Source organism: Canis lupus, chromosome 1 (assembly GCF_003254725.2).
Source record: "Canis lupus dingo isolate Sandy chromosome 1, ASM325472v2, whole genome shotgun sequence".
NCBI classification, from domain to species: Eukaryota; Metazoa; Chordata; class Mammalia; order Carnivora; family Canidae; genus Canis; species Canis lupus.
This window is the reverse complement of record NC_064243.1, coordinates 92,918,663-92,935,701: the sequence shown is the minus strand read 5'-3', so window position 1 is coordinate 92,935,701 and position 17,039 is coordinate 92,918,663. Positions and strand designations below refer to the sequence as shown.

The following is a 17,039-nucleotide window of genomic DNA, read 5'->3' as shown; positions in this document are numbered from 1 at the left end:
CTCGCTAGCGAGCAGGTAGACGCGGGGCCTCCACGAGGCAGACGGGCTCCACCAGCAGGGGCTGCGTCGTCAGCGTGCTGACGTAGAGGCAGCGCGGCGTGAGATGGCCCCGGGAGGCCGTCTGCGTGCCATGTGCAGAGTGCGGCGTGCGGCGTGCGGCGTGGGCGTGCCGTCGCCGACGTTGAAGCACCTGCTCCCTCCACTCAGGCCCATTGGGGGCCGCCATTGTGCCGTCGCCAGCGACCCGGATGAGGTGCTGCGTGCGCCTGCCGAGGGAGGTTATCGCGGCCTGGCGTCAGGTCTTGTAGGCCTTGGGCGAAGCCTTCTCGTGCTCTCGGCCTGTAGCGGGCCCACTGCTTGAGCTCCTGGCTGGCAGACACCTCAAGTTTGATGTCCACGACCAGCCGTCGGGGAGGGGTGGCGCCTTCCGCGCAGTCACTTGCTCCTGGTGCGACTGGAGCTGGCCCCACACGTCGGACGCCTTGCTGACTGTCTCGAGGCACAGGACCACCGCGTTGGATTTCTTGATAGAGATGCAGATGTCTGGGCTTCCTCAGGGGTTTTCAAGCGTATCCGGGTGCAGCTCATCGGCACGCGCCAGGGTGTGCCCCGCTGAGTCCGTGATGGTGCTCTTCGTGGGGTTGCGGTGGGGCGCTAGCCGTTGGAGCCCCTTCACCAGCTTGGGCGGGGCGGCCGGGCTCTTGGCCTCCACGGGGACTGTGATGACCCGGCTGACCCTGAACTTCACTACTGGCATGCTTGAAGGAGCTCAGAGGTGGGGATGGTGCCTGTGTTCACCAGGAGCTGGTGCGTGCCCACGGGCCTCGGGGTTCCTGCAAAGGCATGTTCTCGATGGGCTCTTTGTAAGCCCAGACAAGGTTTTTTTTTTTTTTTTAATTTTTATTTATTTATGATAGTCACACAGAGAGAGAGAGGCAGAGACACAGGCAGAGGGAGAAGCAGGCTCCATGCACCGGGAGCCTAACGTGGGATTCGATGCCAGGTCTCTAGGATCGCGCCCTGGGCCAAAGGCAGGCGCCAAACCGCTGTGCCACCGAGGGATTCCCCCCAGACCGGTTTTTGATGGCTGGCACCATTTATGTCTATCGTTGCAGGGTCAGCGGAACAGTGCCTGAAATGTAGCAGATGCTCAACAGATTTGAATTGATTTGAACCTTTGTTCACTCATGGGCATCAGTGTGGTGTACAGTTCTCGAGTGCAGACATCTTTGTGGTGTTGGTCTTATGGATTCTCATGATGTCCTTGTCCCGCGTGGGAGTCCGCATATTGTCCGTGCCCAGGACCAAGGAGTACACTCAGCTGCTTATTTTTCATTCAGATTCTTGTCTGGAACCCTAAATTTTTTCACTCGCCCAAGATCCAAAGAGGCTTCGGGAATACAGACTCTAAAGGCCCATATTTCATATTGTTTCAGCAGCCTTTGGAAGCCCTGAACTGGCCCTGTGCACTATGGGATCTCCAGACAGGTAAGTCCTGTTCCCCAACAGCCTGTGGATTCTGGGATATAGGCCATGCGACCCACCAGCCTTTGTATGTGAAGGGAATCTATGGCTTCCTTGAAAGGAAGAGACATCGCCAGAGGAAGGCAGGATAGCACATGCATTAGAATAGATTTTGGGGAAAAAAAAAAGATTTTGGAATCATTGGTTTACTTTTTCTCCCCTCTCTGATCTTAAGTTTTATTGATCTGTCTCCACCTGATTCCTTTGCCATCTTCAATCTGCTCTTAAGACCTGTCCTTCCAGTGAGTTTTTCATTTGTTGTCTTTCTATCTTGTTAGAGAAGATTGGTGGAAAGCCCGGAATGTTTCCCAAGTGCCTTTCCCTTGGGCATGGCTCAATTTATTTATTTTTTAATTTGTTTTTTACTAAGATGTAATTGACGTATAACATTATATTAGTTTAAAAAAATAACATTATATTAATTTCAGATGTTGTACAACATTGTAATTCAATAGGTGTATGTATTGCAAAATGATTACCATAAGTCTGGTTATTATCTGTCACTATACATACTTCAAAATTTTTTTTCTTGTGATGAATGCTCTAAGATTTACTTTCTTAGCAACTTTCAAATATACCATGAAATATTATTGTCATTTTTTACAATACAGTATTTTTAAAATTATTTTTAAAATTTATTTATTCATGAGACAGAGACAGAGACGCAGAGACATAGGCAGAGGGAGAAGCAGGCTTCCTTTGGGGAGCTGGATGTAGAACTCGATCCCAGGACCCCAGGATCATGCCCTGAGCCAAGGCAGATGCTCAACCACTGAGCTACCCTGGTGCCCCACAATACAGTATTATTAACTGTAGTCATCATGCTGTACATTATATTCCCAAGCCTTATTTATTTTATAACTGGAAATTTGTACCTTTTGACCCCTGTTACCCACTTCACTCATGCCCTGGCCACCACCCCTCTGACAATCACCAGTCTGTTCTCAGTATGTATGAACTTGGTTTATTTTGTTTTGTTGTTTATTTTTTAGATTCCACATGCAAGTGAGATCATATGGTATTTGTTTTTTTCTGACTTATTTCATTTAGCATAATGCCCTCAAGATTCATCCATATTGTTGTAAATGGCAAGATTCCTTTCTTTTTATGGCTGAATAATATTCCATTGTGTATATATGTATATGCAACAATTTCTTTTTATTTTTTTAATAATAAATTTATTTTTTATTGGTGTTGTTTGCCAACATACAGAATAACACCCAGTGCTCATCCCGTCAAGTGCCCCCCTCACTGCCCGTCACCCATTCACCCCCACCCCCCCGCCCTCTTCCTCTTCCACCACCTCTAGTTTGTTTCCCAGAGTTAGGAGTCTTCATGTTCTGTTTCCCTTTCTGATATTTCCCACACATTTCTTCTCCCTTCCCTTCTATTCCCTTTCACTATTATTTATATTCCCCAAATGAATGAGACATATAATGTTTGTCCTTCTCTGATTGACTTATTTCACTCAGCATAATACCCTCCAGTTCCATTCATGTTGAAGCAAATGGTGGGTATTTGTCATTTCTAATAGCTGAGTAATATTCCATTGTATACATAAACCACATCTTCTTTATCCATTCATCTTTTGATGGACATCGAGGCTCCTTCCACAGTTTGGCTATTGTGGGCATTGCTGCTATAAACATTGGGGTGCAGGTGTCCTGGCCTTTCATTGCATCTGTATCTTTGGGGTAAATCCCCAACAGTGCAATTGCTGGGTTGTAGGGCAGGTCTATTTTTTACTCTTTGAGGAACCTCCACACAGTTTTCCAGAGTGGCTGCACCATTTCACATTCCCACCAACAGTAGTAAGAGGGTTCCCTTTTCTCCGCATCCTCTCCAACATTTGTTATTTCCTGCCTTGTTAATTTTCCCCATTCTCACTGGTGTGAGGTGGTATCTCATTGTGGTTTTGATGTGTATTTCCCTGATGGCAAGGGATGCAGAGCATTTTCTCATGTGTGTGTTGGCCATGTCTATGTCTTCCTCTGTGAGATTTCTGTTCATGTCTTTTGCCCATTTCATGATTGGATTGTTTGTTTCTTTGGTGTTGAGTTTAATAAGTTCTGTATAGATCTTGGAAACTAGCCCTTTATCTGATATGTCATTTGCAAATATCTTCTCCCATTCTGTAGGTTGTCTTTTAGTTTTGTTGACTGTATCCTTTGCTGTGCAAAAGCTTCTGATCTTGATGAAGTCCCAATAGTTCATTTTTGCTTTTGTTTCTTTTGCCTTCGTGGATGTATCTTGCAAGAAGTTACTGTGGCCGAGTTCAAAAAGGGTGTCGCCTGTGTTCTCCTCTAGGATTTTGATGGAATCTTGTCTCACATTTAGATCTTTCATCCATTTTGAGTTTATCTTTGTGTATGGTGCAAGAGAGTGGTCTAGTTTCATTCTTCTGCATGTGGATGTCCAATTTTCCCAGCACCATTTATTGAAGAGACTGTCTTTCTTCCAGTGGATAGTCTTTCCTCCTTTATCGAATATTAGTTGACCATAAAGTTGAGGGTCCACCTCTGGATTCTCTATTCTGTTCCATTGATCTATGTGTCTGTTTTTGTGCCAGTACCACACTGTCTTGATGACCACAGCTTTGTAGTACAACCTGAAATCTGGCATTGTGATGCCCCCAGCTATGGTTTTCTTTTTTAAAATTCCCCTGGCTATTCGGGGTCTTTTCTGATTCCACACAAATCTTAAAATAATTTGTTCTACCTCTCTGAAGAAAGTCCATGGTATTTTGATAGGGATTGCATTAAACGTGTATATTGCCCTGGGTAACATTGACATTTTCACAATATTAATTCTGCTAATCCATGAGCATGGAATATTTTTCCAACAATTTCTTGATCCATTCATTTATTAGTAGACTTTTGGGTTGCTTCCATATCTAGGCTATGATTAACAATGCAATGAATGTAGGGGTGCATGTATCTTTTGGAAATTGTTTTTTTGTTTTCTTGGGATGAATGCCCAGAAGTAAAATTGTTGGATCACATCATAGTTCTGTTCTTAATTTTTTGGGGAACCTCCACACTGTTTTCCATTGTGGTTGTACCAATTTGCATTTCACTAACAAGGCACAGGGTTCTCTTTTATCCACATTCTCACCAGCACTTGTTATTTCTTGGCTTTGATTCACCATTTTAACAAGTGAGAGGTGATATCTCATAGTGTTTTGATTTGCATTTCCCTAATGATTAGTGATACTGAGCATTTTTCCATATGACTGCCCATTTGGATGCCTTCTTTGCAATAATGTCTATTCAAGTCCTCTGCCCATTTTTACTTGTTTGGTTTTTTTTGTTTGTTTGTTTGTTTTTTTGGTGGTAAAGTTTATGATATTTTGGTGTTGTTTGAATATTAACGGCTTATTACATGTATGATTTGTAAATATTTTCTCCCATTCAGCAGGTTGACTTTCCATTTTGTTGATGTTTTTCCTTGCTGTGCAGAAACGTTTTTTAGTTTGATGTCTCACTTGTTTATTTTTGCTTTTGGAGTCAGATTTAAAAATTGTTACCAAGACCGATGTCAAGGAGATTACTGTCTATGTTTTCTTCTAGGATTCTTATGGCTTCAGGGGCAAGATTCAATTAATTAATTAATTAATTTCCTTCCTCCTTTCTTCCTTTCTTTCTTTCTTGATTATACTTGACAGACAGTATTATATTAGTTTCAGATGTACCACTCAGTGGTTTGACAAGTTTATACATTATGCTGTGTTTACCATAAGTATAGCTACATCTGTCCCATTACGTAGCTATTACAGTATCATTGACTATATTCTTTGTGCTCTGCTTTTTAGTCCCATAGGGCTCAACTTCTAAACTCTATCCTCTGAAGATCTTGCCAGAACTTGGTTTTGGGCATTATTAGGATAGGTCTAGAGTAAGCCTTGCTCTGGATCATGTTCTTTAGTCTCAGGCATGGCCCTTATGGTTTCACAGCTGATGCCTGGCTTTGTTGAAAGATCCACAGCCCTGGAGTATGGTCAGGAGAAGTCTTCCCAGTGGTGAGGAAACTCAGTGGTCTAAGGTAGGAAGAATAGTTAAAGATGTCAGTAGGGCAAGGGGAATAGATGACACATGGGAAGGGCTGTCACATAATAGGGAGAATGGATAATATCTTTGTGGCCTCCTGGTTAAATGTAGCATTGGTGCTTGGTTGCTAAAAGGACACAATTTTCAATTCAGAATAAAAAGTGATTTTTTTTTATTGTTAGAGTAGTATAAAAGTAAAATGTCTAGGAAAAGAGGGAGTTTGTCTTTAAAGATAACTAAATAAAGGTTAAATATAGGAAATGTTGAAGGGGTGACTGGTATCAGATAAGGACTGAGTTTAAGAACTTTTGTGGCTCCTCTCAGTATTGCATTCTATGATTCCCTGAGTTCAAATTGTTTTAGTGAAAACCCTATGTGGCACAGTAAGGGAATGCCCCTTTCTGTGTGTAACGGAAAGAGCATGGCTTATAGAAATACACCTGGGTTTGAATCCCTGATCTGTCATTTTCTAGCACAATTTCTGAGAGATAAATCTCAAGCCTCACTTTCTTCACTTTTTAAAATAAGGATGGTGTGATATTCACCTCCTAAGATCATTGTGAATATAAAGTATAGATAGAGTACCTGATACACAGTATGCTGCAGGAATACTTGTCATTATATATTGATGGTATTGTGGTTTCTATTATTAGCTTGAAATTGGGTTCAATTAGTTCTATTTCTAAGAATTTCTTTGAAAAATATTCATGGATGTACATAAAAATTTAGCCACAAAAATGTTCATTATGGCTCTATGATATATTTTTATATATATAATTTTTTATAATGGGATAATAGTCAACCACTGATAACCAAAGTTCCTTCTTAGTATGGTGATTATGGATAATCAAATTACAGAGATATCTATATATACACATTATAGGTAATAAAATTTAGGGGTTTTTTTCCTCCCTAAACTTTTCTCTGTGGATATGTATTATTATAATTAAGAGATCAATCATAATAAAACCTGTAAGAAAAAGTCGATTCCTCATCCTCAGGGATGGTTTATCATTAGTTGGTTCCTGGATGGGGAGGTAGGAAATTGACAGACAGAAAGAGAGAGAGGCAGAGACACAGGCAGAGGGAGAAGCAGGCTCCATGCAGGGAGCCCGATGTGGGACCTATCCTGGGTCCCCAGGATCACACCCCAAGCCGAAGGTGGCGCTAAACCGCTGAGCCACCGGGACTGCCCTAGGGTGGATAATCTTAAATTTTTTTGTATCCTGAAGCATTTTATATGGTCAGCGAGTGGTACAAATGGTAAGTCCTACAGGAGATTAAAAGATGGTGGAGCTCTCTGGATGGGCTTGGGAAGGAGGTGAGCCTTGAATACCAGGTCTGTAGTCCATAAAGGAATTTAACATCTGTGTGGCTTTGAAGATGCAGCTGTTGAGTAGCAGGTAGCAACTCCTATCTTTGGGCTTTTGGAAATCTCTGAAGTGTTTATTTGCAGAGGGAAGCTTAGGAGAAAATGAGTATGGGAAATGCAAGGGGTTGTAAAAACAGTCCTGCTGTCAAACTGCAACATATGATACTTTTACTGCTCTCAAGTTCACTGGGTACAATCAACTATCCCTGATATGTGCCGGGAGATTTTTATTTCGAAATTTGAAGCACTTCAAAAATATCTTATTCCATTGGTATTTTACAAGCATTTCCTAAAGGCTGAGGCATCTCCCTTTAGTTTCTGACTCTCTGCAGAGCGATATAAAATTGGAGCAGCTGAATGTTGACAGGTGATTTGAAATTGTGATGATGACAGTTATAACCCAGTGTTGTGCAACAGCATTTTAACTGAGGCTCGTTTTCCCAGTCTGGATATCAAGGATTGTAAAGTCTTTTATATGATAAGTTGGACAACAGGGTTGTGTTGGGAGTGGAGGCTGAGTGGGTGTGAGTGAGGGATGAAGGGTGGTAGGAGGAGTGCATACAAGTCTGTAGGTATTAACCAGTTGATATTGTACACTTATCGAAAAGAAGTTTATAAAAACTAGGAAAGAAATTTATAAGACCAGGAAAACAAGGGAGGAAGGAAGGAAGGAACGAAGGAAGGGCAGAGGGGGGAGGGAGGGAGGGAAGGAGGGAAGGAAACAGGATGATGGGAAAAGAGGAATAAATTACAATGTTATTGACAACCACTTGACCATGGGCAATAATAGTCCTTTTTAAAGAACACAAAGCTGATATTGACAGCCTAGAAAATTAACTCTTATCACCATATGGAGTCTTAGAAAGTTCTTTTCCAGGGATATTGAGTCCTGGCTAAATGAAGAATATTGTCTCAAAGCTCCTTTATTTTTGTCTCCTGGCAGCATTGCTGTTAACTTCTAGGAGCCCTCCATTACTAAAACCCAGAAGTCATCAAGGTCCAGCAACCTGAGTTTACCACACGTATAGGTTCCACAAAGTGGGAGGAAAACTTTTAATATCACTGACACAATCTCTGAACATAGTGCTGGGCAATAACTGGTTAACCTAAACAAGAACAGTTTCTTCAGTACTAAGTGGGGAACAGAGGACAAGCTTGATGCCCTGAAGTGAAATGATTGGCAGCCAAGGACACACACACTCCTCCAGCAGATTATTGTAAAATGTGAGTAGAAGCTGGCTGATCATTTGGAAAATGAGGGCATTTTAGGGGACATTTAGGGGATAAGTCTTGAAGGAGAGTGGTTAGGGATCTAGGTGATTAGGGATTCAAGGATCACCCAGCTGATGAAGAATAAGTGTTACAGGATTGCAGGGTTCTTGTCTCATAGAGTCAGAAAATGAATCTCGCAGACACAAAAGGGTGAAGCAAAGTGAAAGTTTATTAAGTGAAGATGAGAACAGAAAGGAAAGAAAAAGGCTCTCTAGAGTAAGCAGAGTCCTGAGTGGGTTGCCACTGTGGGCTTTTACTGGCAGTCTTTTTTGAGAACTCACCAGGAAGCTTGAGGCCTTGGAATTATGGTGCTGTCTTGGTTTGAGCAAGGACTATCGATAACATTCTTAATGGTTTACTGCTTTGAGGTCTGGTTAGTTTCTGTGATTACGGTGTAGCTGCCAAAAAAAAAAATATACTCCCTAACATCCAGGGCCAGGTGGTCTGCTTTGTTCCCTTATCTCTGGTTTTGTCCACCTCAATATTTCTCCACATTTGGGATTTCTTTGAGCTTCCTCGGAGGATTTAGGGCCTACTTTCTCTTCCTGCCTATATCTTAACCCTTTCCTTACTTGTAAAGGGGGGCCCATTTCTACTACTGCAGATCTGTTTATCATTCAGTACCTCTCTTTTCATTGAAATTTAAGCCTCTGAACAATTAATATGAAGAAAGAGCTGATTATCCAGGAAATTGACTTTTCCGGAGGTAGATGCTCAAATGGGGAAGATCAGGTATAACCTAAGAAGTTCTAGAGGACATTTCAAGGCTCCTTTGGACCCATAAATCTAGAGTTCATTTCCTTTCAACCAGCTTACTGGATTCTTAATACAATTTGAGAATTAGAATTCAGAAATGTTAAAATATAGCCAGGTCTGAGTTTTATGGAAACTGCTTTCGGAAAACATGCCATTCTCAGCCTGTTAGTAATTAGAAGTAATTATTAAACAGCTTTTGGCATAGGTGAGGGTTCTATATTGCCTTAGAAGTCACATATTAAGTGGCTCATGGTATACCTTGGTTTGCTCACCTAAGAATGAGGAATAATTTAAGTCAATAACATCAAAGTAAAAGATATAAAAGGAAAATTAAATTTTCAAATAATGGCTCCAAATGTCATTAAAAACTAATGGGGTTGCAAGAGGTAAATAAAAATGCAATCTGTTTGGTGTTGAGTGTTTCTTGCAAGCTCATTAAGCATTTGTTTCTTAAGCTTGCTCTCTAGAATGTTAATGCCAGGAAGCTAATGCAGTGAGATCTGAGGTCTTGGGGGGCAAGGAGAGGCTTGCTTCTTCCCAGGAAGTCTGGCATTCTCAGAAGATGCCACTACTTCTTTTCAGAGGACCCGAGTTGTATGCATTGTTTAGATTTTGCTGTCTATTTTCTTGGTGAGGTTTACACAGTTCTTAGGGAAAAAAAACCAAAAACCAAAGAAACCTGATGGAATGTACAGAATCAGTGAGTCCAGGGAAGGTCAGATTTTGCTACGTGAGGTGCTTTTCATTGGGGCAGAAATATTAATTAGGCAGTAGTGACACCACCTGGTCTTCCTGGGAATCTTCACTCAATCAATTCATTGGAAAAATGGACATGTTTTTATTGCATGTATTTAAACTGTGTTAGGCACAGTAAATACTACATAGGAAATGGAAGGGCCCTGATCTTGAGGGGTTTATTACTTAGAAATATACAAAACATATATATGCTTTCTCTACCCAACCTCCTCCAGCCCTCACTCCAGAAATTCTGATTCAGGAGGTTAGGAGTGGGAGTGAGGTCCTGGCATCTGTACTTTTTTTTTCTTCTTCTGAGAATTCCAATGATCACTTGGGTATGGGAAGTGAATCTGGCCAACACTGACTGATAACATACCTGGAGAAATTCTTGAGAACTGAGAAAACCAAAGGACCAGAAGAATTCAGAGTAAATAAGATCAAGGTTAGCTGGGATAATCAGAGAAGCTTCCATGAGGGGGAGGTAATTGCAGATGTTTGTAGAAAAGCAGAGAGATTAAAAAATAACAACATTAATAAGGTAATAAATGCAAGGAGATACTCCAGGAGAATAAGAAGGCATTTTGTCCCCTATATGTGCTGTTTAATAATCTAATTCTCCAATTTAATTTCAGTTTCTATTCCAGGTTCTTAGGGAACCAATGAAATATTCTCTAACCTGTGCTTTCAATACCTAGTGTAATCAGATTTCCCCTGATTTTACCAAATGTCTCAGTCAGAGTATGGTCAGAGAAATAGAAACCAGTTCTGTTTCAAATAGAGGGAATTTATTTTATTTTTTAAAAATATTTTATTTATTCATGAGAGACACAGAGAGAGAGAGAGGAAGAGATACAGGCAGAGGGAGAAGCAGAGAGAGAGAGAGAGAGAGAGAGAGAGAGGGAGGGAGGCAGAGACACAGGCAGAGGGAGAACCAGGCTGCATGCAGGGAGCCTGATGCCAGACTCGATCCCGGAACCCTGGGATCACGCCCCGGCAGGTGCTAAACGGCTGAGCCACCCCAGCGTCCCAAATAGAGGGAATTTAATGCAAATCTTGGTTGTATGGGTGTTTGAAGAGATGGAAAAGCTAAGGAGAAAAAGCAAGGAGCTTGAGAAGGAAAAAGGAGAAAGAATAATATCTAGAGATAAATGTGTATCTGTAGTAAGCAGCTATCAATGCTAGGGATTGGGGGAATAAAGGGAAAAAAGGGTTGTTATAAAAACTCAAGAGCAAGTTTCTAGGGGTTCTATCTAGCCAATGCTAGGACTGTAGACATTGGTCTCCCTGGCCAGTACAGGGACCACCAGAGAAGAGCAGTTACAGCAGAAGCTTAGATCACTGACAGTCTGCAGCTATTTCCAGAAACACCAGCAGAAGCAATAAAATGTGAGAAAGAAATAATGTTTCTTTCTCTTGCCAGAATTGAACAGAAAACCAGTTACTGGAGGGGGGGCGGATTTTGGGGAATGTAGCTTATAGATATCAAAACCTGCCAATGCAGAATAGATGGAAGAAGGTAAGTATGGGGCTGAGGGGCGACAGATAACTGGCATACCAAGTTAAATGAGTCAAGGTATACTTCCTTCGGGAAGACAGATAAACATGCCTTGGAGGTTATGTATGATTGCCAGCCGATATTAGTATTAAAATAGGTCTAAGTCTTCTCTAACAGTCACTTGGCAGCTCAGTCCAAATAGAGAAGAATTGTGTGATTTGATGAATACTGTATGAACTTGCAGCTCTTCTCTTGGCTTTTTTTGTATTAACCTGATTTCACCCACCCATTCATCTACCCATTTACTTATCGATCAGTCTGGTTAGCGCCTATTATATGCTAGACACTGTAGTAGGTAGGCCCTGGGGATCCTAAGATAATGCCATAAAGCCCTCCATAACTAGCTTCCAAGCCTGACATGAAGTGAATAAATTTGACAGTCAAAAAAAATACTGTAAGTAGTAATCATCTCATTTATTCTTTATGCTTTTCAGAGTACTTTCTCATCTTCTAAAATTCTTTTTTTTAAAATTTTTTAAAATTTATTTATGATAGTCACACAGGGAGAGAGAGAGAGAGGCAGAGACACAGGCAGAGGGAGAAGCAGGCTCCATGCACCAGGAGCCTGACCTGGGACTCGATCCAGGGTCTCCCGGATCGCGCCCTGGGCCAAAGGCAGGCGCCAAACCGCTGTGCCACCCAGGGATCTCTCATCTTCTAAAATTCTTATAGAATATTTTAAAAAATTTCATATTGAACATATTTTTATTTCCCACCCACAAATGTTTCATGAAAATTGTATATCATTTTTAAAAAAGATTTTATTTATTTATTCATGAGAGACACAGATATAGAGGAAGAAGCAGGCTCCCCGTTGGGAGCTTGATGCAGGACTTGATCCCAGGATACGACCTGAGTTAAAGGCAGATGCTCAACCACTGAGCCTCTATATCATTTTTTTTTTTTTTGTAAGGACACTGACACTTTTATTGTTTTTTTTTTTTTTTTTTTTTTTTTTTTTTTTTTGACACTTTTATTGTTAAACTCCTTTTTGACGAATTGGTTTTTTCTTCTGCCAAGGGCTGTCTCTTTTATATTTGTAGGACTCAATAGTACTACCCTTCCAAAGACTGTTTGTTCTGTGACAATTTCTATCTTCCTATGTTTTTCTTCCAAATTGTATGGCCTTTTGACTCTTGGGTTTGTCCATTTTCTTCCATCATTTTTACCAACTGGCTCTTGCCAATCAATCAGAGACACATTTTGAGAGATTAGACAGTGCTGTGGGTCCCTCTCTCCAGCTCTACTCTTGGGAAGGTCTTGGCTCTCCTGTCCCAGAAGTTTATATTGGAGCAAGTCTACTATATGCTTTCTACTAGTTTCATTTTATTTCATTGTCTTTAAAAAATCTTAACTAAAAAAAATAAAAAATCTTAACTATGTTTGTATTTTATTGATAATGACCAGTGTTTCTCAGAGTGTTTTAAATGGACCATCTATTTCTGAATCACCAACGGAGCTTATTAAATATGCAGACTCTTTGGCCAATTCTATTCCTACTGATTTATAATCTCTGATGTGTAGCCCAGAAGTACATGTTTAACAAACTCCCTGGATGACTGTGAGAGAAGACAGAAGAAGCACTGTGGATGCTGGGGTGGCTCAGTCAGTTAAGTGTCCACCTTAAGGTCAGGTCATGATCTCAGGGTCCTGGGATTGAGACTCATCATTGGGCTCCCTGCTCAGCGGGGAGTCTGTTTGTCCCTCTCCCTCTGCTTCTCTCACCCTCACCCCCACGCCTGGGCTTTTGCGCTTATCTCTCTATCTCTCTCTCAAATAAATAAATAAATAAACTTTAAGAAAGGAGAAGAAACGACATTTTTCTTCTCACCTTCTTTGGTTCTTTTGAAAATATTATCATCTTTGGTAGAATAGTGTCTTACCAGAGTTCACAGATGGGCAGTAGTGATTTGAAGTTTGCCCCCTAATTCCTGAAATCACTTTGCTTTGAACCAGTTATAACCTTTCTTCTCTCAGTAGCATACAGCCAAGATGCTTTCTAGATACGCAATCTTGTCCCAAAATATTCCTGTGGAACAGAGCAGATATTGATGTCAGGCTTTGTTTTTTTTGTTTTTTGTTTTTTTAAAGATTTTATTTATTTATCCATGAGAGACAGAGAGAGAGAGAGAGAGAGAGAGAGAGAGAGAGAGAGAGGCAGAGACACAGGCAGAGGGAGGAGCAGGCTCCATGCAGGGAGCCTGACACGAGACTCAATCCCAGGTCTCCAGAATCACGCCTTGGGCTGAAGGCGGCGCTAAACCGCTGAGCCACCTGGACTGCCCTGATGTCAGGCTTTGGATGGTGGAAATGGGGCTCAGAAAGAATCAGGGACTAGTTGAAGGTCACCTAGCTAGTTAATTCTATAGCTGAGATTGGAACCCAGGCCTCCTGGGACCCCTTTACCTTGTCTTTCCTCAATTCTTTCTTTCTTTCTTTCTTTCTTTCTTTCTTTCTTTCTTCTTTCTTTCTTTCTTTCTTTCTTTCTTTCGATTGGTATTAGTGCTACAAGACATACACGTATACTTGATTCCACCCTTTGCAGTGCACCATGACATATATTTGAATATTGGCCCTTTTTCTCGTGCCTACCTTTTGCAAAAGTAGAGTGACGTCTTTCCTTCAAGAACAAAAAGATGCTTGAACATGTCTCTATTATCACCAAGGCCACTGTGAATTAACATAGTTTATTCTCTGAGTGGTGCTGACTGCAAATGGAGGGGGGGATGGCACACCCTGATGTGAAGCAAACAGTTAGGATAATTTCAAGGTCCACTGAAGTAACAGAAAGCAAGTCAGCTGCCACCATCGAGTAGAAATGAAGCAACCCAAGGTTAGCTCCCAGAACCTGAAATCTCATCAACTCAAAACAGCTTATAAGCATTTACATGTTTGTTCTTCCATCTCTAGATAATTTGCACTAAAAGAAGGGATGGATGTTGTCAATCTTCCAAAATGCCTGATAATTCCAAAGTCATTTAGATTTGGCTTTGCACCATGTTTTTATGTTGAGTATTTGAATTTGGGCTTAATGTATTCTGAGAAATTACAATATTTTAAATAACGAGAATACTGCAGGGAGAACCAGGCAATAATTTCTGGCTTTCTCATTCTGCCTCTTGATTTAATACTTCTTCCTCTTTCTGGTCCATAGTAGGAGTGGTGGGTGATATGTCATTGCACCAATTAAAATTGAATCTCTGTTTTTGTTTCTGGCTTGCTCTCACATATATAATTATTATATTTATTTCATAGGATTGATGTGGGTTACTAGATAAAATGTATGATGCCCAGGTAAATTTTAATTTCAGATGAAAAACAAATAAATTTTTAGTATAAGTACATTTTAAATGTTTCAGATAAATAATGAATAACTTTTAGTATAAGTATGTTCCAAATAGTTCAGATAAACACTGAATAATTGCATTTCAGACATGTTTATACTAAAAAATTATTTAACATTTATCTGAAATTCTAATTTAATAGGCATTGTGTACTTTTATTTTCTAAACATGGCGGCTGTTTGGATTAGGAATTACATGAGATAATATGTGCACAATATCTGGCACATAGTAAATGTTCAGTAAAGATGCATTAAAAATATGTTCATAATTGAGCTTATGTAGACCCCAACAAATAATAATAATTAGTATTTACATAATACCTTACTATTTCCAAAGCTTCCTTGTATTCATGACTATTCTGATCCTTATAATGATTCTATGGTAATGTCCATTTATCTGATGAAGAAATTAAGCCTCATAACATTAGGTTTTAGTGACTGCAGAGTAATCCACACTATGCTATTCAATCTTTTGCTTCATAGACATGTAGTTTTGAACACTGGTGTCATTTTCAGTCATTGCTACTATAAATATTATTGAAATGAACATCTAAGAGTGTAACTTTTTTTTTTCATCTATGTATAAGCTTTTTAGGTCAGAGACCATAACTGTTGTGTTCACTATCTCACAACCAAAAATATTGCTCAGTACATATTTCCTTAATGAATGCAGTTTCCAGATTGTTGTCAGGTTCTTCCAATGATGAAAATAGCAGTAATATTAATACCATCTTATGATGCACTAGTTGTATTCTGGGTGGCTTAAATTTACTGATATAATCTTCATACTAGTTGGTGAAATAGGTACCATTATTACCCCACTTTATGGTGAGGAATCAAAGCACAGAGAAGTCAGGCATTTTCTTGCCTAGTTGTTTGGCTAAATAAGCAGTAGGACTGGGAGACAGTTTCAGGTGACCTGGTTCACAACCTGCATTCTTGTCCATTGCATGTTCAGCCTCCAGCAGTGGAATCAATGACTCCATGAACATGCACATTTGTAAGCATCTTGATGCACATGGCCAAAATGCTTTCCAGAAAGATTGCACATGTAGACTCTTCTAGCAGGAATTCATGAATGTCTTAACACAGCCTTGAGTATTCTCATTAAAACTTTATTTTCATTATCTGATAGGAAATTTTCATATCTGATTTACTAGTTTTTAAACTGCACTTTGACTACAAAAGATTGAGCTTTCCCCCCCATATGGTTTAAGAAATTGTTTCATTTTTATTTAGGTGTATATTTACATCCATACACTTTTGCATTTTAGTGCTAAACCAATTGCATGAATTATCATTGTTGCACATGGCTTAAAAAATCAAATTTGCTTGTCTTTCAGTTTTGTATTTGGATCTTTGTCTTGTGAAGTTTAACTGTAAAGAGAGGGAAGTGTGTCAGTCTTGTTTTTTTGTGATTTCTTTTGTTGTTTTTGTACTTAGCATATTAAATTGGAAGTACTTAGCATTTTAAATTGGAAGCCATTAAATTATAAGCCATTGCTTTTTCAAAGGCTTTATTTAAAAAAACTATCTTCAGCCTCTGAAAGTTCTCTTCAAATTCTCCTAACATTTGAGATGCTTAATACCTAAGAGATGGTCAGTTTTTCTTTCTGAAACTTTCCCTGCAGACACCTTTCCCCCCTGACTTCTGAGACAGAACTGTCCTCATTCAGGGACAATCTCTCCAGTAGTATTATGTTTGGAGATATTTTAAAAAAAATCCAGATTACTAATCCAGCTGTTCTGAATAACAGTAATAAGGCTTTATATTCTGTCTGGTACTTTAGCACACTTCAGCACTTCTCCCATATGTGACCTCAGCAACTCTATGAAGCTCCCAGCTCAGGTATTCTCTCCCTTTTTCAGATGAAGGATCAGGGATTAAGGAGTTAAGTGACCCAAGGTCACTGAAACTCATGTAGCTCTGATGGCAACCCAATTATTCTAACACCTACTCTTGAGATCTTTTCACTACTCCAAAGTTTGTTTGTTTTTAAAATGACTTACTCTTAAGCAAGCTAAATAAAATGTCATTTTCCTTTCAAGTATTGGTGTTTAGAAGGTTCTGAAATGTTGGGCTCATATCAGAATGTTATCATTTGAGGACTGGAAACTCTCTAAGCATTTGGTTTATGTGCATTTTTTAAAAAAAGCCAATAAACGGGGTAAGGAGATGGGGTGACCTGGTGATGGATATTAAGATTGGGATGTGATATGACATCACTGACCTCTACCTCTGAAATCAGCACTACACTATATGTTAATTAATTGAATTTAAATTTTAAAAAGCCAATAAACAATGATATGCATATTCTGTTACAATTGAAGCAAACCTTTTCTTAAAGAGGTGCTTGCAGTTGTACTTGATTTTTCTCATACCCTCACACACTAGAAAGCTAAGTGTCTTCTGATTATCTTTTGTATCAGCCA

The 17,039-nt window shown here is 39.9% G+C and overlaps 1 protein-coding gene across 15 annotated transcripts in view; it reads left to right on the top strand.

Annotated features, from left to right (window-relative positions):
- The first annotated feature begins 258 nt into the window (after positions 1–258).
- Positions 259–17,039, top strand: part of GLIS3 (GLIS family zinc finger 3) — a 545,819-nt gene continuing 529,038 nt past the window's right edge. For 6 of the 15 annotated variants that reach the window (XM_049092627.1, XM_025423460.3, XM_049092609.1 and 3 more), the window contains exon 1: positions 265–1,488. The gene's annotated coding sequence lies outside the window, so the exon portion shown is untranslated. Of the gene's footprint in view, positions 1,489–7,885; positions 8,167–17,039 lie in introns of all 15 variants that reach the window. The other 9 variants (XM_025423474.3, XM_035699128.2, XM_025423476.3 and 6 more) reach the window with 5 other exon arrangements.